The sequence below is a fragment of the Lutjanus erythropterus genome, chromosome 9 (assembly GCF_056507025.1).
Source record: "Lutjanus erythropterus isolate fLutEry1 chromosome 9, fLutEry1.hap2, whole genome shotgun sequence".
Taxonomy (NCBI): Eukaryota; Metazoa; Chordata; class Actinopteri; order Lutjaniformes; family Lutjanidae; genus Lutjanus; species Lutjanus erythropterus.
Window position 1 is genome coordinate 25,695,797 of NC_139325.1, and position 23,885 is coordinate 25,719,681.

Below are 23,885 nucleotides of genomic sequence, written 5' to 3' on the forward strand. Positions count from 1 at the left end.
TAATTTTGATATATATTTGTATTGCCAATATGCAGTTATAAAGACTTTAAATCATATTATTTTTTTTCAATTATACATTCAAGGGTTAATGAATGTTGACAACACTACCTGCATAGCTTCCATTCACTCTCCTCCTCGTAGTGTATGAATGAAATGCTTGGAAGGCTTGCAGAGAGTCTATTGTAATGAGATATAATAAGTTTATGCTTCATAAACTTCAAGGTACGTGCAGCATTGCATGGAGGGAGCAGCAAATGTCAGGTTTAAAGGAAGAACTTGTTGAATCATGCCTTTGCCTGTAGAACGCGCGTGCGTATTTGTTCGTGGGTTCTTGCATGTACAAGTTTATACATTTTTTATAAGTTGACTAATTATGTGTGATCATTTGTTTAAACCCTAGTACCCTTTGATATTTTTCATGTGGTGTGGGTGGATGGGATTAGAATAATTTTTCAATGTAGTGTCATAGTTTTAACTTTTAGCATATAAACCTTTATAAAAGGTCAATGATGTTTGACTTACAAAACTGTCTTTTGGACATTCACAGGTAGCTGCAGTGATGATTGGAAAACATTTTTATTAAAAAGAAACTTCAAATAACCCTTGCCTGATTTGTAGCTGACTTAAAGGCGCAACATGTAAGAATTGGAAACGTGTTGAATACATTAATCTGGATCTATATATAGATTCAATCCACTTTCCTGTCATGTCTAAAAGAAGAAAATACATTGAAAGATGTTTTTGTTTGAGGTTTCTGAGAAAGTTTTCTTCTCTATTAAGTTTTCAAGCTTATTTTGGTTCACATAAGTCAAATTCTGAGAAGTAAATGAGGCTGCAGTGGGTGTAAAAAGAAGAAACAAAGGAAATAAATTGTTTGATCACATGACATCTGTTTATATTTTCTACTATTTTGGCAGTGGCTCAGTCTGTAAGGACTTGGCTTGGGGACCAGAGGGTAGCTGCTCGGGGAACCAGCCCCCACACTGGGAACCTGGAGCACCAGTGAGTGTTGGTAGGACAGGGGCTTTGGACAACAGTCCTGCACAGATCCAGTTTTGTCATCCTCTGTAGCAAGCAGCTAGCCTTCCTCGCTGTCAGATCAAACAGTGGCATCCCATTGTTTGACAGGATGTGATGTCAAAGGTTGTGTCTTAGGCTTTCACAATAAAATCCTGCTGGTTGATTAGGCTTGATATTACTGCACAGTCATTTTAATTTCTAATTTCTCTAGGAAATAAAAGCACATTATTGTCTTGTATGTGTTATATTGTTGTTCTCACCTGCTGCCCACCCGCAATTAGTTAATTTTTACCTGTGTCCACATCTGTGAATTAATGTAAATATATTTTTCACCTGTTACACAATGTTTCTGGGGCTTATATGTTGTGTACTTGTAGCGTGTGAAGACTAGAATATTTTAACATCTCACTCTATGAATTAAGGGTTTATTTTAAACAAAACAGAGTTGGTGATTGTTGGAACAGTGGGCCAAAATGAGTTTGGTTTGTGTCAGGTTTTAATGAAATGTGTTTGATGGGTTTACAAGGCAGTTAAGCTTAGTCTTAGTTTGATGGAAGAGAGACACTTCAATTCAGATGTTGTTCAGTTGTATTTTTCTGTTTAATAAGGAAAACAAGTATAAGAATATTTCCTTTCTTGAATTTTTGTGATTTTATTATGTTTATTTATTTGCCTAAAAAATCTGAGAGTGCAAACTTGTGATTTGCACACATCTCCCAGCTGAAACTATAGTGAGGTACAAAGTAGTATTACACGCTAGCTAGCTGGTTAGCATGCTAACTTCAGTAGATATCCCTGCAACATGATAGATGTCTTTGACATAACGTCAGAACTGTTATTTTCACCTTCTGTTCTTAATTTTAAGTAATTAGTGAACATATTAAAATAAAATTCTTACATATTACAACCCGCAAGACATAAACAAAGGATATCCCCCGCTGTCATCCTTGTCCCCCATCTCTCTCCCCCTCAGACAATAATCTTCAGAGAAACATAAGTTACTAAACCAAGTATAATTAGACAGCCCAATTTAAATAATAATAATTAAAAAATAATTTAAGGAAAAACACATAAATACATCTAAATTTAGAGAAGAAAGAAAATCAAGCATTTGATCACATGAAAAGTTGACATTTGGAAATATTTGCCCTATTTCTCCACAAAATGTCATCAAGATGATTTTTTAAAAAGAACTCAAGATAACATAATTCAGGACAAATGTAAAGTTGCACATTCTTGGATGTCTATAGTGATCATCACATGACTTTATTTGACAATGTGAAGCATATGTTAGTCAGTCAAAACCGGAAACTGAACAACAGTTTCACTTCTTATTTGGGTCAGATTTTGAGAGCTGTTGAGCTTTCAGGTTTTCAAGACGAAAGAACAAAAGAAATATTTACTATAGTTACCAGAGTATTCAGAGTATTCAGGTTCAGTGGTTGAACTGTTTAGAGATATGGTCTTAAAATATAGAATAGGTATCGTAAAATGTGAAGCAGTAAAAAAAATTTCAATATGCAGTAGTCTGAGGAGTGTAACGCGTGTGTGATCAATACTCAAGCACATGCAAAAACCCCTCCATTGTGATGACTTTAATGGCTTGAAATGTGAATGTTAAAATCTTTATGACCCATGCAAGCTGAGATAAGAGTTTGGTTTATTTGTTTGCACAATTAAAACATGCAAATACATATAATAAGACTAATTGGATATGTGTAAGGGAGGAAGGAAGCAAAAAGGCTCTTACAAATCCTCTCTAATCATAAACATCAGACAAGTAGGAAGATATAGATTAATTTGTAGTAATTTAGATGTAATATCCCTGCATTAAATATACAGTACTTCTACCTCTAGCATGTAAGACACATTGTTCAGTTCATTCAGGAGTTGACCTTGAATAACCTTGCGCCTTCCCCTTCATTGCTTCCGGCCACATCATCAACGGCTTCAAACATCCTCATCTAATTTTTAAAGTATTTTGTTTTGTATTCTCTTTCTTGTCCGTTCTCTTGTCCTTCGTGCTTGTACAGGTAACTAAAAGTCAAAGTGTGCTACAAAGTGACGACAGCGGCATCTCGTTTGTGAATAACATCTTGCTATGAGTTGCTCAAGAGGACTGAGTTCGTTATTTAAGTTGTCTTTGACCTTTTCTTTGAAAAAGTTCACCTCATATGATTCACTACATCTCAACTCTGACATTTAAATTTCATCTCCTTCTCACGATTGAAACCTTGTGCTCAACAATTACCTGGGTACGGGAATCTAACATATGCAGTATGGCACATCATGGCTACTGCGTGGGCACCAATTAGCAATAAACCCCAACCACCCATGTGTGCTATTGTGATCTTCCCAGAAGTCCTCAGTGTGCAAAGAGAGAGACACTCCCAGAAATTTCCATAAGAGAGATTTTCTTCCGGTGAGAGTGGAGCATTAGGACTACCCTCCTGATGCTCGGCCAGCTGCATACCTGAAAAGCAAGTATTTACGTGTGCCGCTCCCCATGACTGGAAGCGCTGACTTGTTGTGTGGGAGTGCAGTGCCCTAAAATGCTGACATAATTTGCTGCTGATGCAAGATGTTCAGAGGGAGTTCCAGCGTCATGTGTAATTTTCAGGAATATTGGAAAATAACAAATCTGTTTTATTGTAAGAACGCCTACATCTGAACGCCCACCTGCTTGTGTAATGAAAACATAGTGAAATTATAATTAAAGAAGCATCTTTGTGCATCATTTGAAGACTTGCGCTCACAGTGTTCTCCTACACACACACTCAGATGACCACATAATAGAGCTCAACCACACTGGAGGCTTTTGAGGCTCCAACTTCTGCCAAGTTCCAGACCACTGAGGTCCTGCTTTCTCTGTTCAACACTGTGATGCATACATAATGAGCTGCTGCAGTTTGATCTCTGGATAGGTCATGATTACAATCCTGGGATGCGCTGCGTAAAGTCACTTGGAAATGTGACAGATTTTTTGAAGGTTAGTGATCAGGCAACATAATTTACTTTTAAAGGGCAAATGAGAGAAACGCTCAATTATGGTATGTCTATGATCACTAGCAGCTGTTTTTCTTTAATGCAATAGCATTATAAATTTTTTTGGGACACATTTTTTAACATTCTACCATTACCATTTTAGCATTTAATATTAATTCTGTTATCATTGAGGGAAACAAGATGAGGTCAAAACCTAGCATATGGCTGGACCATTTACAGTATGACTTTTTTCAGACTGCATGTTAATCAGATTTGTGTCTTGAATCAGATCTTTAAGACCGGCTGTCTGCACTGTTAATTACAAGTGATCAGATCAGATTTGAGTGTCCAGGCTTCACCAACCAATCCACATGAGTTACTGTGGTAATGATACAGGCGTCAGTAACTATTTATTCTGGTGTCATTGCTTTCATCTCAAATCCATCATCTCGACCCTTCAAATAATCGTGCTGTCAAATTGCAGTTCAGAAATCCTCTGTCACTGAGTTTGTCTGGTGCTATAGAGGCTGTTCTGCTAATATCAGCATGGATCCTGCTCAGCTGCTCTGATGCAGCTGACAGCTGACACTTTTCTGATTTGAGTGGTCAGAGAGTCCAGACTGAGAAGCATCTGTAGAAATAGGATTGGGATTGCATTTTCAAACCACGTCCAAATGTGGCTTGGATCTGATTTGCAAAAATGACATTTAATGTGGTGTATTGCTATCTAGGCTTTCAAAAAAATTATGTTTAGATCAAACTAGATATGCCAAAAAATTGATTTGCTTTGACATCTAAACAAGGCCTATGAAATGCTAGAAGACTTTTAATTTGAAACTGAAACAGGAAGTGATGGCATCTATAACCTGCACAGGAAGTGGGTTGGCAGCCTGACTGGCAAGCATTTTTACATTAGTGATATATTACTCAATTACAAGTTTAAAAATATGCTTGTTAAAACCAACTAATAGTATTTCCATTTCTTGTGCGTTGTGGTCAGTGGTCATGCTCACCTCTCCAAACCTGTGCCTGCTGCAGCATTTATTTTTTGTTGTTCAGATGTCATCACCAAGGTTTGGTATTAAATCAATTTGCAAAAAGACTTAATCACAGTAATATGAGTTTAATGTAGTTAATTTGTAAAAGGACAGCGCACAATGACATTGATCACTTACATGAAATAAAAATGTGGTTGCAGTCAAAATACAATAAGAAGTATAAAATACACAATCACTACTTTTTTAAGTAATTGTAATTAGTTTCTTCCACCCCTACACCATGGTTTCTGCGCGACACAGTGTCCCCCTCTTGTGTCAAGCATTACCTCCTGAGGACATAATTCAGGACCATTTATTAATTTAGAAAGAGCAACAGCCAATGGGGAAACTCCAACACTTGACTGACAAATTGCCAGTTTCACTCAGTCAGTCACAGAGTTTCTTGTTTGGAGTGCTGGCCGTCAGCTTTGCTGCTGTCTGGCAGCACATGCAGGCAAGATGTGAACGGCATGTGTGACACAGTCTCATGTTTTTGTGAAAGGGGTAATTCATTTTCACTTCCATAAAGTTGATGGACTCACAAGAGACTGATTTAAAAATGGATCAGAGATCAGAGATCAAGGTTTTCTCACTTTTAGTTTGTAGCTGAATGCTACAACTCCCATAATGCAGCTTTGTAGTCTGATGACCTGTTGGCATCAGCAGGTTTGTTTTTTCAAACTTTAGAAAGCCTCTTTCAGAGCCGCTGAAAAATATGCCATGTTTCCACTGCATGATATGGCTCAACTCAACTGTACTCTACTTGCTGTTGGTACCAGTACTTTTCTGTACTTTGTTTTCTGCTGCGAACGGTATCTACTTCAATGTGACAATGCAATGACCTCCATTCACTTATCCAGCAGCTGGGAAACAACACACACATTGGATCTTTGCTTTGGTCTTGACAAGCTGCAGCGTTTCTTCACTTACAAACTGTAATCTACGCTGTACATTTACTGCCACAGTGACAGCTTCACTGCTCACCTTTTCCTCCGCTACACTGCATGTTCCCTGTCACTCTCTTGCTCAATGACACTCACTACGCACACAAACAGGGCTACGCTAACCTTAATAGAACATATCAAACGGGTAGTATTCTTTATCTGTGTGTATGTATGTACATATATTCTTGATTTATTTAAAATTTGCATCAAGTGAATTAAAACATGTTTTCACTATTAATGGTAGCATGGCTGTTTAAATATGCTGGGTATCTGCAGGATGTTTCATGTTGCATGATTCCCTCTGACCAGTCAGTGGTCTGCAGTGTTTTCATGTCACCTTTTAGTATCGGCTTGGAACCTCGATTGAGGTAATACCAAAAAAATGCCAGCTGCTATTCACAATGAAAAACCAGAAAATAATGTTTATGCCCCTTTAATAGTAGAGATTGCACCTTTGTTTAAAAATATGTAATATGCAAAAATATGTAACTTTCAACATGCAGCTTAGATCGACTAGCCATCATCTTTAGAAAGTTTAGTCTATCTCCTTAACTTTGAGCAGAAATTAATCTCTAAACCCACAAACCAAACTGTCCTTTTGAAGACTGTGATTATAATAGTGAGTCTACAGTGAGCTGTGCCTTGTAAGTCAGCAGTGTGTTGACGTGTTAATGTGAAATATCTGTGATTGAGTGTTATTGATCCTGTGCTGATTAGTAGGAGTGACCATCAGAGCAGCTTTAGTTAGTTCTGTCACTGGGACGAAGGAGACAGCACTCCTCCCCTCCCTGTCTGTTGAATAATCTGCTTACTCACCGGATGTGATTCACCTAACTAACTCTGTTAGCGAGAGGGTTCTGTTGTCTAAATGTTTGGTCAGTAATGTTGTGTAATGTTTGGAAAGTTGTGTGCTTGTGAGATAAATAACTTCATTTGAGCCTCGGTCTGGCTGGCTGCTTTGAAATCCTCATCCAATAAGTGGCTGAGAGGTCATTAGAAAAGGACAGATATTTTTGCTTAAACAGAGTGACGTTATTGTTTTGGATTGTACCATGACCGCAGAGGATACACAATTCTGATTGGCTGAAGAGTGTGTTTAGCTGTTGAGGAACATTTATTCCAAGACTAACAAAGTTTCTATTTATTTAAAGAACATACTGACCCAGATTATGACGAAACAATGTTAATATTATAATACATAGGCCTACATTTTGATAGCTGTAAAGTGGCCATGATGATAGGCAGATTGATTCAACCCATACAATCATTGTAGTCTGTCTATTTTGCCTATTTTTTGGTGTCAACATAAATCATCAAGGATTGTTCCTTAATGAAAAGTGTTTGTTTACTAGAAAACTCCACAGTTTGTAATAAACCTAATAAATACATGTTGCTCCTCATATAGATTTGCTCAACTATTATATCAAAATTTTTCTCTCTTTAAGACTGTTTTTCATTACTCCCACCCTCCATTAAATATTAGTAGGACTTAATGGCTCAGTATGCTTCAAACTAAGGGCTGGATTATACTCCAAAAAGTGCACATTGACAGCTGTGGATACCACGGATGCCTGTTCCCTCCCACCACATCTTTGCAATATCAGAATTCGAGAAACTGACAACCATGCCCGTTTTCACAGTGATGGATGAGAATGTAATGCAGGATTTGAAGTTATCTGTCTTTTTTCATCCTGTATTCAGTTATGTCCATCATTTTGCAACACCATTAATGCCTTTGAGGAGAGACTGTCTGGGGTTTCTAAAGTTTATCATATCTATGATGGAAAGCTTTTCACCACTAAGTTCAAGTTTATCCTGCCTTAATGCTTCTGTGCTTTGACAGCTTATTCGCCTTTTCTTCCTCTGCTGCTTGTTTCAATTGGTTGTCTTTTTCTTCTTCTGTGTTTTATGGTTTATATGCACTACAGCAGTGTAGCAGTGAAGGCCCTGCAGGTAGGCGTTTAGAGTTCATAAAATGAATAAAATGTTTTTAAGTTTCAATTTTTTGAGTTTTAAATTACCACAAAATTACAACAGAACTAGCATGCACGTGTCATTGTAAAGCAAAGCCATGTGATTAAAGTACATGTTATTCATTTACCTGTCCTACTTTAACAGGTGGTTCACCGTATTTGATGACCTGTGACGTTAAGATAGGAAGCTATATCTTATCATTGGTATGATTAGTCTGGTGTGTTGATTAGAGTTGTGATTAAACATTTGGGTGAGCCACAGAAGATTTTCAGACTTCAAATGGGGCCTTTGCAGTCTTAAGTTTGGGAATGGCTGCACTATACATTTGCATCATGACCTTCTGCAGTCATCGGGAATGTGCAATGAATCCAAGCTCCCAGGAAGTGTGCAGAGCTTTGAACCAAATTGGACATAGTGGACAAACTGTGTAATGACAATGTCATGCGATGCACATCAGCCCCAAAAAAACTTTTTTCCCCAGAACTAAAGCCAGAAGCAGCTATTAAAGAGTGGGTACATTTTTATGCAGCGTTACAACCCCCACAAAATGACTTGTTTCACTATCAGGATTTGATCCATTTGGTCCAGTAACCAGAAATTAGCCAACTCAGCAGTGGAAGTCTCAAGTGGGAATGCTTTATAGGCTGTTTGATACAGAAGCAATGAATTAAAATGAGGAATAACTGTTTGACTAAAAAGGTGCCCACACAGTCTTCTCAATCTGTGTGGAAAATAACAAGCCTACACTTTCAAACTATATGGAGTGCAAATTTATGTGGAGAACAGAGCCATTGTCAGGTGACCTTTGTTGTCAAGGATACAAAAATGAACACATGGTTGACGTTATGAAATTTTCGCAGTCTGCTTAACAAAACTCTCTAAGATCATGACTTGGGTCAAAGTAAATACATATTCACATACTATAAATGAGGTAAGAGACAGAGGTAATGTAATGTTAAAACTTTATGCTAACTTTTGGTTTCACATGGACCACAAACTCTAGCCTCCTGGGTGAAAGTCCCATATTTCTTTGACCCATCCAGTACCCCACCTCCTCCATATGCCAACTTTCTTGCTTTTTTTTGATGGGGAGGATTAGTGTATCCCCTGCAGACTAGACTGGAGGTTTGCCGATTCGGCTGGTAGAAGTCCCTGTGCGCATGCTTTGTGAGCTATTGAGCAGCTTTCATAGAAATGAAATTAATTGAGGAATGAGGCCCACCTTCAATGCTGTATCCAGTTCTCCTTAAATGTTTTTTAGTCATGTACGTCCTTGTGCGTGGTAGTGAAGGACAAGATACAAACAAAAACAGTAATATGCTTGCAAAACTTGCAAAACACTAGTTGTCAAGTTCCTTCAATTAGCTTTTTATGTGTGTATTTTGTCTGATCTGGGCAGCATAAAGCAGAGAAGCTGCTCTTAAAGTCTCTTAGACGGTTGCCAGACCAGACCCAGGTCAATGACAGGTCATGACCTCAGACAGAGCCACCTAGCCAATGCTAATAGCCCCATCCTCCTCCTCAGCACCATCACCGTGACGGTCTCTGCTCCTCTCGCCTCTTCTCTTACTCTTTTTTCCTCTCTTGCTGTCTCTGGGTGCACTCTCCTCTCTGTGTTGCCCTCTCTTTAAACTCACCACTCAGTCCTTCCTCTGCTCTGTCTTTCCTCTTCCCCTCTCTTCTTTCCCTCCTTTGTGTTCCTTTGCTCCATGAAGAGGAACTTCCACTGCAGCTTCTATCCAGGAACAGGCTTCCACTGTGGAAACACAGCTAAATAACACCACACCGGCTCGCTTTCCACTCTGAGCAGGGGAGGGCAAGCAGGGCTTCATGTCACACACACGCACATTTCCAAAAACACATATACACAGAAGCACGCATACAACTCTTTTTTGACTCACACCGTGCTGTAGGGATATTATTCCTTTTCAAATAGCCTGGGAGCACATGCTTTTATGGACATTAGGGAAAGATCTCTTTTTATCTCACCGTCCATCATCAATGGCACTCCCATTCAAATTACAGCTCAGGATCCAGAGAACATCCGAACTGACTGCAGCATGCAAAGTAGCGGTCTATATCTGTCACTGCGTGCGTGTTATTTCTGAGCTTCTCCTGAAAGACAGCTGCTATAATTGGCCACTTATCAGTATTAATGGACAGACACGTAGGTTGGCGCTTTGGGGAGAACACGCACACACACAAACACACGTGCATACACACACCCAGGAAACACAGGAAGAGTCATTATATTCAAAGCAGACAGGAATAGAAACAGAATACATGAGGTAACCACAGTGGCGTAAGCAGTAGCCATTACCTCAACAATGACCATGACCAGTAGTCTTCAGTGAGTCTGTGTGTGTGTGTTTCTCTGTGTGTGTAAAGGCACATGTGGCCGTCAAAGATGCCTTTTCCATAGTTAAGATATTCCTTTTCTCCATGAACATATCTGGTCTTTATATAAGGTATGCCTGGGACTTACATAATTCCTGGCGCTTTAAGTTTCTGTGTGTGTGTGTGTGTGGATCTGGAAAGCTTGTGGAACTGCAGTTGTGTGATCGTGTGTGTGTGTGTGTGTGTGTGTGTGTGTGTGTGTGTGTGTGTGCGTGTGTGTGTGTGTGTGTGTCCGTGACGCCTTGGAAGCTCTCCTGGCCACGGCTGTGGAAATGCTCCACTGCCCCACTCTGCTCAGTGGGGACAGTGGTGGAGAGGCAGGCGGGTGGATGAATGGACAGGGAGCGGGGGCTCTGATGGCTGGATGGAGAAAGGGAACTGCTAAACTGTGGCACTGCCAGAAAGACAGTGGCAACATGAGCGGGGAAAGTTGTGCTTACTCCAGCCTTATGTAAACTAGAGCTCCTCTGTTTTCACTTGTCTGCAAGGTTTGACTTGATATGACAGGCTTATGTCATGTCACTGTCACAGCTCATTTTGTTCCTTGTTTTTTGTTATGTGACTGCTGCTGCATGTGTTCAGTGCAATATGGCGCTACTCACAAAAACAGGCAGATCAAACTTTTTAACTTCTTCTTAAAGGACCAGTGTGTAGGATTTAGTGGTATCTAGCAGTGAGCTTGGGGATTGCAAACACCTCGCCTCACACTCCCCTTCCAAGTGTGTAGGATAAACTATGGTGGCTGTGAAACAGAAAATACTAAAGGCCATCTCTGACAGCAGTGTTTGGTTTCTTTGTTCTGGGCTAATGAAGAAACCAGAGATCCTTAGTCATGTCATGGGTGCTAAACTTTTCAGTTTTGAGTCTTAAAGTCTCACCACCCACACAGGTGTTTTCAGTTATTCTGGCTGATTAGACCTGCTCAGGCGAAAGTGGGACAGAGCTTTAATGGTAGTTTATTAGGTCACAAATGTCATCTACCAGTAAAAATAATAAAGGTGTAATTTGTCCTGCCCCAACTAGTGCAGCAAAGCTAACAGCAGACTCAGGAAGATGTCAAGCACCCGGATAGTTTGGAAACATCTGTGTGACAAGTCATAATACTCTCTTCACCAAATGTAATGCCATTTTAACAAGAGAGCCTGAACATTCTTTGTGTAACTAAAATTTAAACTAAAATCTAATTAAATTTCAACTAAAATTTTGAACTAAGTGGAAAGTTGTGTCTCTGTCTGTAATTTTCAACATGCACATTTTGCATACTGCAGTTTGCTTTTTGTTAACCACTGCATAGTTTTTTAAAATCTTTCCTAATCTTTTACGAAATTATCTTTGGTCTCACTTTTTCCAATTAAGGATCAGGGGAACTAAGTGTCAACTTGCTGAGAATGAATAGTTTTAATGGTCAGGATTCAGGACATGAAGGGAAATGAATTGCGCCACACATTTTAAATACATACTTAATTTAATTTGATTTAATCTTTAGTCTTGGTGAAAGGTATCAAGTATTTTCAAGTCAAAAGGTTCATGTCCAAGTGAAGTCATGGGTCACTGGTGCAAGTCAAGGTCAAGTTTGTGAGTCCACACCTCTGTTAAACATACCTACTAAATATGTTAGCATTTTCATTATGAACATGTTAGCATAGTGATGTAGAGGTGTAAGAAAATATTGATACATTTGAGTATCGCAATAGTGTGTTTTGCACCGATTTCCAAAACACTATATCGTGATACACGCAAATATTCATGACAGCGGTATATTTTGTGTTGCTTAAAATCCTGATCGCAAGATAGCAGCATTGTTATTGATCTTTATTGTTCTGATAGCATAAAAAAGTAAACTTTTAACTCTTATGCGTACGATGGTGTGTTCCTCATACTATGACAGGTTTTTATAAAAATAGCAATATATTATCTTTCTTACAGTATCATAGTATATCACAATACATTGAATCGGAACCTGTGTATCGTGATGTGTATTGCATTGTCAGATTTTTGTCTAAACACAGCCCTGTATTGATGTTAGCATTAAGCTTAAAGCACTACTGTGCCAAAGCACAGCTTCACAGAGCTGCTAGCATGGCTGTAGGCTCTTAGACTTGTTAGTATACCATTCAGAGTGGCAGTTTATTGCTTGATTTTGGTGGTTGGTCTGTGTACACTAGAGGACAGTTTATTCTATTTGAACAGACTGATGGTTTGTATTTGTTGTTTGGTTATGAATGGTGTCAGTAACTGTTTCACAAATCCAGTACAGGATACCATCAATAAATCTTACCTTTGTGAAGCCTAAAATGTTGTCATGCCTTATAGTCAATATGAGTATTTTTCATTATTTCCCCTTAATTTTCAGTGTGTTTACATAATTTACTTGCATAGAGTCTTGTGACAAGTCATATGACATTACCCCACTGACATGTAAATAAAATATTTAGTGGACTATTTTCAACTTTCTCTCTCATCTTTTGTTTGATGAAGCGTGATGGCCTTGAAACTCACGATATAGGTGTTAATATATTCATATATTTCAGTGTACAGCAGCAACTTTTTTCTTCTGTACTGAAGGGACTGTCCTTACTTTGCATTGTGGGAAGCCCCCTTTGGAGCAGTGTCCTGTCAGGGATTTGCATGCTGGGTGCAGGCTGCGGTAATACATGCAAGTCACTGTAACAACAACCTGCCTGATTGAGAGCTCATATGCCACTCTTCATGACTAATATACCTACCTCTCTGAAGTCCTCGTCTTCTGTTTTGTCTTTGTCTCCTGTACATTAGACAGGAATTCATCTTGAGAGGCAGCGTGTGTGTGAGTGTGTGTCTTACTTGTAGTGGAAACTCTTTGGGAATCTGTGCCATGGAATGTCTGGGCAGGATTCCCTCTTTTCCCCAGCGGAGTGGACCATTCACACACGACTATCTGTACGCAACATGAACACGTAGCCCAGCACAGCATGGAAACACATGTCCATTTGTGTGGACTTAACCTCGTCGCACAGTTCATGAGATCTTTGCTTTGGGCTGCTCAGTCCAAAATTTGATTTCCATGAGGATGTGTTACCAAATCACTAAAACATAAACTGCCTCTGTCTGTCTGTCAAGTCTACTTTTTCCCTTACTCGATCTGACTTCTGACTTCTTTGCTCTCACTTTCTGACTTTTTCTTCTCTCTTCCTCTTCTTCTTCTTCTTCCCCCTTCACTGGAATGCAACTTCAGTTTGACCTTGTGACTCATCTCTCCCACACTGACCACACCAGTGCTGTCTATCCTATACAGACGCAGTGCTGACCCAGACTCTCATACAGCACACACACACACACACACACACACACACACACTCCTACGCTCACACACTGTTGCGTCACTCTCCTGTGGTGTGGCCTGTAACTACTAGACAGCTGTTCCTGCTTAGCTGTCATGTCAGCCATGATGTCAGAGCTTTGTTGTGTGTGATTGGCTGACGTCTGAGTGCGTCCTGAGTATGTGGGAGATACCATGTGGGAGACAGTTGCTCCATGTGCCACAAAGAGTCGTGGTTGAAATGGTCAACTGATGTGCGACCTCTTAGCCGACAGTAGGACACTTGCGTCTTTCTTGTGACCACACTGTGAAAATGTGTTACGTTTGTTTCACGGAGGTGAGTTTCACTGCTACAGTTACACCAGTGACACAGAGCTCATGTGGGCACGTGTGATACAATGAAAATGTTGCCCTTTAAAGTTTAACCCCGAGCTGCCTCACGGGAGAAAATGTTAAACCTACAATAATATTTTATGAGGTAATGTTTTAAAGGATAAGTTCAGTTTATTATAACTTGGGTGTTTTGTAGTGTTGACAATCATCAGTTATGGTAACTCTGTACTCACCAAATGAATCACAGAGATTTGGGTACTTGGTGACAGCAAAAAAACAAGGAGACATGCCTCAAAATAGTTGTCTTAATTTCTTTATCTGGAAATCAGAAATTACTAAATTAAAAATGTACCATTACACTCTTTATACATTATCAGACTTACAATGAACAGTTTAAAAAAAATGATCACAATTGATGCTGCAGGACTTCGAACATTCAACATCAAATTCTGTTGCCTATATTACCCACAATGCAACTCAAGTGCCAACTAGATTGGTCAGAAATTCAAGTGTGTTATGCTCTTGGTAGCTAATGCAGCCACAATCACGGATGAGGAGTGAGCCCACAGAGATCTGATGAACTGTAGCTTTAACCTCAATGTGACGCTGACTCAAGTGACATCACATGATGTAATTAGTCAGACTTTATGTTGTTCCCTCTGGAGTCACTGAGGGCTTTATACTCGTATGCAGAAGTAACCTGTCAACCACATGATGTATGAAATCTGTGGAGTTTATAAAAGTTGTAAAATTAAAATTGAGCCCACCTGAAAAATCCTTAATAATCAATCATTTCAAAAACAAAATTATGTGTGTGCACCTGTGGCAAGTATGGTAGGTCAAAGTTGAACAAGGAAGTCTGTCTGCAAACTGTGAAGGATGTTTAGAACAGTTAGGGTAATAATTTTACCCATAAGGGACATCCACACCAAGGAGGATATCTGTAACAATAACTATAAATATAGCATTTTGAAAATTGGTTAAATTCAGATGGATGGCAGATTCCACACATTAACCATAATGACCCTTGCAAACAATATCATTGGGATCACTTTCAGAATGGTTAGATTCACAATGGGAACACTGACTGTATGTATGGCCTACAACTTATTACAGACATACATAATATTGTAATATTAGGCTGCAAATTACATGTAAAAAACATAATTTTACACAAGACATACTGCAGTCTAACGGTCTTTTGCACTGATGGGGTCTCTGAAGTTCATTTGTATCTTATTCATGGCCTCTGATGATTGCCAGGATGCCATCAAACTGATGCTTACTCATATGAAAGTATGAATCAAATTGAATCATAACCTTAAAATTGAATGTGAAATCGAATCGTAGATTTGTAGAACTGGGAAACCCCTACACTCATAACAGTTTTTGCATTAGTAGTTATTAGTAGTAGTTAGTAGTTATCACTACATTGACATGTATGATTCCAGTGAATAATTTTCAGTGAGAAAAAAATCTGGATTACAGAGGACTGAACAATATGATGTCAGTGAAGTTCACCTTTAACCATCTGGTTATAAAATGTCATCACCTCATAATTTTATCCATTTAGATATTTGTGTGAAATCTTGTCATAAATAGCATTTGGCCAAAAATATGCTTTGTGAAATCATAGTGACCTTTCAGGTTTGACCAACAAAATCTAATCAGTTCATCTTTCAGCCCAAATGGACATTTGTGACAAACTTGAAGAAATTCCACCAAAGTGCTTCTCGGATACCTTGTTCAGAAGACTTGGACGAACATGAGGTCACAATGACCTTTGACCTTTGAGGACCAAAATTTAATCAGGTACTTGAGTTTGTACATTTGTACCCGAGTTGTTCTTGAGATATCATGTTTACAAAAGTGGGACAGAAAAAAAACAAAAAACAAAAAACAACCAAACAAACAAACCCCAAAAAAAAAAACAAAAAAAAAAAACAGAGTCCCGCTATGACCTGCCGTAAATGAGGATAATTAGATTTGATCCAAAATGCGGTGGACCTGAGCAAACACACATAAAGTAACACTGGCAGCAGTGTGAGCAGCCACCAATGAAAAGCAGGACACATGCACTTCACAGTCCTACTGTCTCACCTAAAATCAAACCCATTTCTCTCCTGCAGTAACTATGATGCAACTTGTGATCAGTACTGATAGTGAGTCCATTTGGATCCACTCAGGTACCATATTTGTTGACACATAGACCTGAGACCCATGGCATTACAACAGGACCCCGTGTGGCCAGATTGGAGTGAATATTAGAATAATTTTGACCTTGCAGACTCTGGTCTTGGGCCAGGTTAACACCACTGGGAACCAGGTTGACCAGTTAAGACCTCCATTTCACATCCAGGTCTTTTGATCTGGGTTTAAAAATTATCAGTAGCAGATAGTGTGGCAGCAGGAACATGTTTTCTTCTATAAACTGGGTTAGGGAGAACTGCATTTGTGTAAAAAGTAGAAAAAAATAGACAAAACTGTGTCATTTAGTTATTTAAATATTCCATTGCACAGAATTAAAAGTGTGCTTGTGTGTGCACTTGTTTGTGTGTGTGTGTGTCCAGTCATGGTCACCATGGTGAAGTCCTACTAAAAATCGTCATGACAACTCAAGCCATCAACAGCCATGTTTGTAAGCCAAAACACGTAACTGTCTCCTACGCATCAACACCATTCACACATGCGCTCATGCACACGCTTACACACACACACACACACACACACACACACACAACAAAGACACCCACATGCATAATGACATATACGGCAGAGTGTCGAAATACAGTTCCTTGTGCATGAGATTAAATTAGTGTGTTGTTTACCTGGCTCAGTCTGATTTAAGAAATGAGATGTCCTGAAATACAACTTTTAATATCATTCACTCTGTTTTGGTTTCTTTCTTGTGCAGAACTGCAGCCGTATCTGTTTTATTATGATTATTATTTTAACATTTAGACATCAGAAAAATCCAATAAAGTCAAAATAATTCAATAATTTATTTATTCAAGGTAGGATGATGATCAGAAACATCACAGTGTGTCTTTGAGAGAGGACTAGAGCATGTGCCTGAAGGTGGTGTCACCCTGGGGACTCTCACCACCAGCTCACCCTGCCCCCAGCACGCACACTGCTTGATGGTCGAGATAGAAGCCCCCCTGATCCGCTCCTGTAGTATCTGACCCATTTTTCCTGCAGACGCTGGTGAGCAGCCCTGCCACCGCCCACCCCTCCTTGTTTCCACTGGGGTGGAAAACACTAGTGGAGTGGGAAAAAAAAAGAGGGGAGTGGGAGGACATGGGCAGTGGAAGATGAGCTCGAGGGGGGAGGAAAGTATCAGGGTGAGTGAGTGCGTCCATTAACCCCCCCTGAGGTACACCGCGGGGCGTCGAGGGGATTGGCCCTTGTTTGTGCCAAGTGTGTGCGTGTGTTTATGTGTTTTTGCTTATGTGTTAGAGGAAGGTTGGAGTTGTTTGTGAAAAATACATCGAAAATATCCTCTATCGCTCACTCTTTTTCCCCACGCTGTGATGTCCTGCACCCAGAACATCACAAAACCTTCCAGTTCTATCTCCTATTTACCTCTACTGGTATAGATAGTTGTTTTTGTTAATGTTTTAGTCTATTAAAGAGGCACTCTACTGATTTAATTATGCGCCCTCATGAAGTTGAAGGTATTGCAAGGGACAAAAAATAGTTAATGGATTATTTGAAGTGGTGTTAGAGGTAGTTATTAGTAGTTAGTGTATTACCTACAGTAGATGGCGGTCGGTATGCCCCCAGTTTGTAGAGGAAGCACAAGTCCCACTGGTTGAAGCTGTGGACAGGGTCAGCAGAAAAACATTTTTTAGCTAAAAAAGAATAAAAGCAGTGTACACAGCCAGATATCACTCTCTCAAAACCAACCAATCCGAGCGTTTACCATTGCCTGAACAAGTTAGTTTATTTGTTTTATTGTGTGACGGAGATGTTTCGATACATATCTTGATATATGTTCAACGCTACAATATATTTTAGGAATTGTTAAATACCCAACGGTACGATATGAGTCAGCCCTGTCACAATGTAATATGATACAATGACGATGCAATGTGTAAATCTTTACATTTTGATTCTATTAATGCTATATGTGGAGGGTAGTATTAATTGCAAAAAGAAATCCTGATAGTTTTACGAAGTCCAGTAACAGGGGAGACAGAGAGAAAGGGGCATTACAGTGGTGTTAACAAGGAAGGAATCTAGGAAGGAAGGAATCTCATGTGTAAATGAGATACTGTAGCCTAAATGAGAATTTCTGAACAAATTTTAAAACTGTTTAAAATGCATTTTTGCAGTAAGATGATATTCTACCCTGTTTCATAAGGTTTTGATTAGTGTGGGGGAACAGTGATGCTACATGTTACCTGCTCTCCCTGTGGGTCGGGGGAGTTGTAACTCTGTGTGCTGCTGTCCAACACGTGTTGCATGAATGATTTGCAGCGGTGTTTCTCGTCTTTCTTATAAAACCCAAACTTATCCTACACTTGCGAGTTATGAAAGCTTGGTTGTGCAACGCAGAGTGAAGTCAGTTGTTTCATTGTTTGTTTTGAGGAAATGAAGAGGAGACACAGGAGAAGGAGCAGGGGAGTGCTTGTTTTATGTGAGCGAGGGAGCAGGCGTCCAGCGAGAGCGGTGCAGGCAGAGTCAGGAGGAGAGAGAAAACGGAAGAAAGTTACAGCGGCGGGTCATTGATGCCAAAAATCAAACACGTGGCTCCTAATGAGATATATCAATACGCAAGTGCTGCATAGATTTTTATCTGATTCGCATTCAGCTTTTTACTGATACAGGTCGTCTGAATTGATGTACTCGTATCTTACACATATGTGGGTGAATCACCCATAAAAAATCCTGTTTTTACTAAAGGAGTCTGGTTGAGTGAGAGAGTGATAGTTGGCTGTTTAGACAACGCCAAATACAACAGCTTGGTCAGCGCCCATGTGCTTCAATTTATGACATTGTGTATACCCTCTTATGTCATTTCTGGAGGCAGCCGTATAGAATGATGTTCTGATACTCCGTAGAAGTCGTATTATAGGTGGATGGGGGGGATGGATGAGTCTTATGATGGATGAACTTATGTAAGTACATCTCAATGTAATTATGTATGTACGTTATGTATGAAATGTACATAAGTTACATAACAAAATATTTCCCTTAACCTACGTAGCATGATATTTTCCTAAACTTAACCATGTATTTTTACATTTACATTTCATATTTAGTCTTGCTAACTCCACTGCTGAGACCTGCTTGTACAAAACTGATGCTAGAGGAGCACCTACAGCATCATAGTTTGAAGCGTAGGGCCACTGACCAAGCTGCTGTTTTTGACTTGTGACGTGTTATAATGACTCGCAGTTTCTATCTTTGACAGGGAGACCGCTGATGATGATGACAGCAGCCTTTCCTCTGGTTAGACAATATGATCATATTCTTTAAAAGAGTTTGAATTTGGAATTTGTATTTATTTTGCTGTTATTAGTACTGTAACTGTTTTCTATTGGGTATTTATTTATATATTTAAATATATTTAAAACTGTTAACAGTGAATATATTATTCATTTTCAAATTAAAATAGACCTGATTACCTAATTTACCCACTAATAATGACGACTCACTGTTCGCTACAAGGATCGCATACCTCAAACTTTCAAATCACTTCAAACTGATTTTCATGGTGTAAAGAATTGAGTGGGTACCAATGGTTTCTTGAAGGGCAGGAAACCAACACAAAGACAGTGTGATAAAGACCTTTGATTTTATATGTCAAAGGTCTCTTCACACAGCATGGGGAGTACCAAATAGTTGTTGAAAGTTTTCTGCGGTTCTGATGGAGCCTGGTCAAGTCTCAGTATTACTCAAATGACATTACTGAAGTTTATCAGCTGTGAAGAGGAACATGAAATACAATCTGGGGGCGTGCAGTCTGATAGAAAATGATATTTACCAGGAATGGAGGGTTCAACAAAGATGTACTATAGAGTTGTAGGGTCCAGTGTTTCTGGAGCTTGACCCATACAGGTACTAGGTAGTAACAGATTAACATCTTAACGGGATGACCCAGCTCATTTGAAATGTAGTAGTATGAGGTCGGTGTATTCACTTACAGTAGATTTTGGTCGGCACGCCCCCAGTTTGGAGAAGCAGAGAGCTGGAGTAGAGTACCACCACAGAGCACAGAAGCTAAAGAGTGTTAAGCAAAACTTATTTGAGCTATCTAAAAAAAAGTTCTACCTAAAATGTTTTAAGAGCCAAATATGGGTCTCTCTTGCTCAACCAGACTCCTTTGGCAAAAATATCATTTTACGTCACAGAACACTGCAGTTGCTGGTCCACTGCAGCCTCAGTTGGGTTCATTTGTTTGCGTTATTGTGTGATGTTGGTGAATTCGAAGTGTCCTTGTCAGAGTGAGGAAAGGCTGCAACAACAACCATTTCAATGCAAGAAACTTTAGAACTGCACCATGTGACATCCATGTATCCTTGTACTGTGAGCCTTGTGAGTTCTGGTTCTGATTTTCTGGCAACATTCATACGTAACTTGCGAGCACAATGCTTTTCAGCACCCAAAGCCCTTGGAGCTTCATTGAATGCAGTACATTTTATAGTTTTTGCCTGTAACTCCACAACCAGCCACAGTATTTATTGTTGCCTCTTTTACACATCCTCTTTGAGGCAGCAGTATTGCACCTTTATTCCACCTTGCCGTCTGTGTAAAAGGTATGGAGGTGGCATGGGGGTGTTCTTAAAATTATTAACTTATTCCACATATTTGTCAGCCGTTTATGCAGACAGAGATGAGCAGTCCCTTTTTACAGTGCTAAGCAGACACACACACAGAAACAGACGGGAGGAGAGAAATCCCTCCTCACAGATCATTGCACAAGCCAATTTTTTTTAATTTAACTGTAGCAGAAGAAGCGACTGTCTGTTTATCCAGGGACACATAAAAAGATTTTTGTTAGAAATCCTTGTGGTCATGAGCTCTGTGTGCGATTAGAAGAGAGTAGATGGGAGGAATCCCTTGTTGATCGGTGTGCTCGTGTGTTGTGACACGCCTCTTTTGATTCTGTGATGCCGCTGTGTAAAAAGGGCACACTGGGACGGCTTTATGCCGGTGCTGCTTGGTTCAGTGACAGCACACAAAGCTGACTTAAATGCGAGCCTTCATTGTGGTGGTATTTCAAGGTCTCTGGGACAGACAGCTTTTGAGACAGACACAAAAGCTATTACATTTTTTAACATCTGTTTATTGATTTTGAAAAGTGGCACAGAAATGCAGCAGAACAAACACACAAAGAACAAAAGAAAGAAAAGAAACATTGACACTAACAGAAGGTTCACATTTTATCACATAAGCTACTTGGTATTGACTTATGACACTTTGACAGAGTTAACCATTCACTTTAGTATTTCAACCAGACTTGTCATTAGTTAGGTTGTCTCATTTTCTCAAATAGTCTTTGTTTGACGTAGTGAGTCTAATTTTCTCTAGATGTAACACATTTCTTCTTTTCTTCTGCCACATATGCCAGAGTTGTAGCAGGAGTTATCTGGCTTGCACTGTGGATATAAAGATGGCAAGAGAAGTGTAATCTACACACAAGCCGATACATTTTTTGCTATAGGTTTCCTAGAGGTAAATTTTCCTTCTATGTTAAAATAAATGGATCAAATGGCCGCCCGAGCAGGAAATCAAACTAAAAACTTACCATGTGCTTTAGAAAATGCTATTATAAATATAAAGATTATGCCATTTGTAGGTAAAGGGCTTAGACATGGCATGATCCTTTCATGGTGGTAGTGGTTTGTGATTATTTGATGTTTTGCTTTCCAGTAACAAGGCAGCATTTTGTGCATTTTGAAGCCGAAAGTTTAACTGTATTGTTTCTTCATACCAGCATTAAACTGTGCCAGCCTTGTGAGTTTCAGTGAAAAATGAAAACACAGCACAGACTGGGTAACACCTAGGTTTCTCTAATCATGTTGCGTGACAATGAGGCCAATTCTGTCGATACTCACACAGTCCTGTGGGGATTGAGGTTTAAACTCTAAGACTGGGATCAGCCAGAGTATCTGCCATCTTTTTTCTCTGAATCTTTTGGTTTACAAAGCGAACAGGTTTGTGGTCCGGTGAACAAGGTAGTGACAGCATCGCCCACTCAAGTCTCACATGCTGGTTTCATCCTGTTACCATGTGATGTAAATGGAAGTGAAAAACACCTACTCTCACCTCAGTGCCAATCATATGACATCAGTATTGCAATGACACAGCTTTATTATTACCTTGCTCTAGTCCTGTCCGTTATGTCAGAAAGTGGAATTAGAAAGTTGCTGATTGGTTAGTTTGGTGATGCTGGTTTGAAACAGTGCGTAGGTGTGTCTGTGTTTAAGTACATATGAAAGCACGTTAGTGTGTCACATGAGCTTATTAATAACCTATGGATGTTTTCATATCTATTTTCCAGATAAGAGGTTCTCATTTTTTCCCCCAGCCAAGGACCCCTCACAAAATACTCATATACTGGGGACCCCCTCATGTTTGTCCCCGGGAATAATTTCATCTAGTTTATTTTTTTAAAACTTCTACTTTATGTGAAAGAACAACACAAGAGGAATGTATTAGATATTAGACATGTATTAAAAATATTGCACCAAGTCATCTTGAGGTGTTGCAGTACAGCGATATTGATGATAACAATGATACTTAAATAATGAAGCACTGATTAACACGTATGATAATATCATGTAAATAATCCAGCTCCTCTCAAACATGCTGTACACTCATAAATTAATTGTAATTGCACTTTTTGTATGCTTTCTCCACTAATTGTAGGGATGCAATTATATTTTGTGTAAATTCATTATGTACATTTTGCATTTTCTGTAGATATCATGATGATAGCGTAATCGTCAATTCCTTTGGCCACTTTTTGTCACCGTACCCCAGTGACTCATACAGATGCACATGGTACCCGTCAGCTGCTTTCAAGTGACTTGACTGTAAGCCCTGTATGAGACGCACTGGGCTTTCAGTGTAGTATAAAGTATAAACAGGACTTTAACCCAAAAGGCAGGGGTTTGTATCCCATGTGAAATCCAAAACATCATTAAAAGTTTTAAGGTATATAACATTACATGCATCGCGTGAGTTGCATCATGACCTTCGAATTGCTTCAGTGGCGTCACATGATGTGTAATGTGTGCTTGTCCTTAACCTACCCAAGTAGTTTTTGTGCTTAAACCCACCCAAACTGTGACTGTTTCGCATTAACCATGTGTTAAAAGGGGATTTCTGGCAGCATCTCAAACTCCCACCAAAGGGTACCTTGTGCACCGAGGGGCGGTGGCAAAACATCAGTATGTGATGAGTTGGGATGAGAGCGAGTTGGACACACACATTAAGAGAGTTTTCCCCTCCTACTGCATACAGAAAATAAAATGGGACTGTATATTTTAAATAATATACAACAAAAATATACATAATATAAACCAGGCCTAATAAAAAACATAAGAACAACAATGATCAGCCTTGTTGGGAACTTGAATATGACAGGTCTAGAAAACTACTTGTGGTAATAAGTAATGATTACTATAAGTGTAATCATAAAAAAATGCATTCGTCCATTATTTTCATAATTAATTGATTTGTTGTTTGGTCAGAAAATGGTGAAAAACGACAATCAGTGTTTCCCAAAACCTATTATGGCGTCCTCAAAGATCTTGTTTCGTTCACAACCCAGATTTATTCAGTTTACTGTCACAGAGGACTAAAGAAACCAGTAAATATTCACATTTGAGAAACTGAAATCAGAGAATTTAAGTAGTCAAACTGATTAATTGATTATCAAAA

The 23,885-nt window shown here is 39.3% G+C and overlaps 1 long non-coding RNA gene across 3 annotated transcripts in view; it reads left to right on the plus strand.

The window, feature by feature from the left end:
- Nucleotides 1-23,885, plus strand: part of LOC146321638 (uncharacterized) — a 47,789-nt gene that overhangs the window by 15,772 nt on the left and 8,132 nt on the right. The window contains exon 3 of one of the 3 annotated variants that reach the window (XR_014771365.1): nt 918-1,169. The exons of the other annotated variants lie outside the window; for them this stretch is intronic. This is a non-coding gene — a long non-coding RNA (uncharacterized LOC146321638). Of the gene's footprint in view, nt 1-917; nt 1,170-23,885 lie in introns of those variants that run through there. 3 annotated transcript variants of the gene reach the window in all.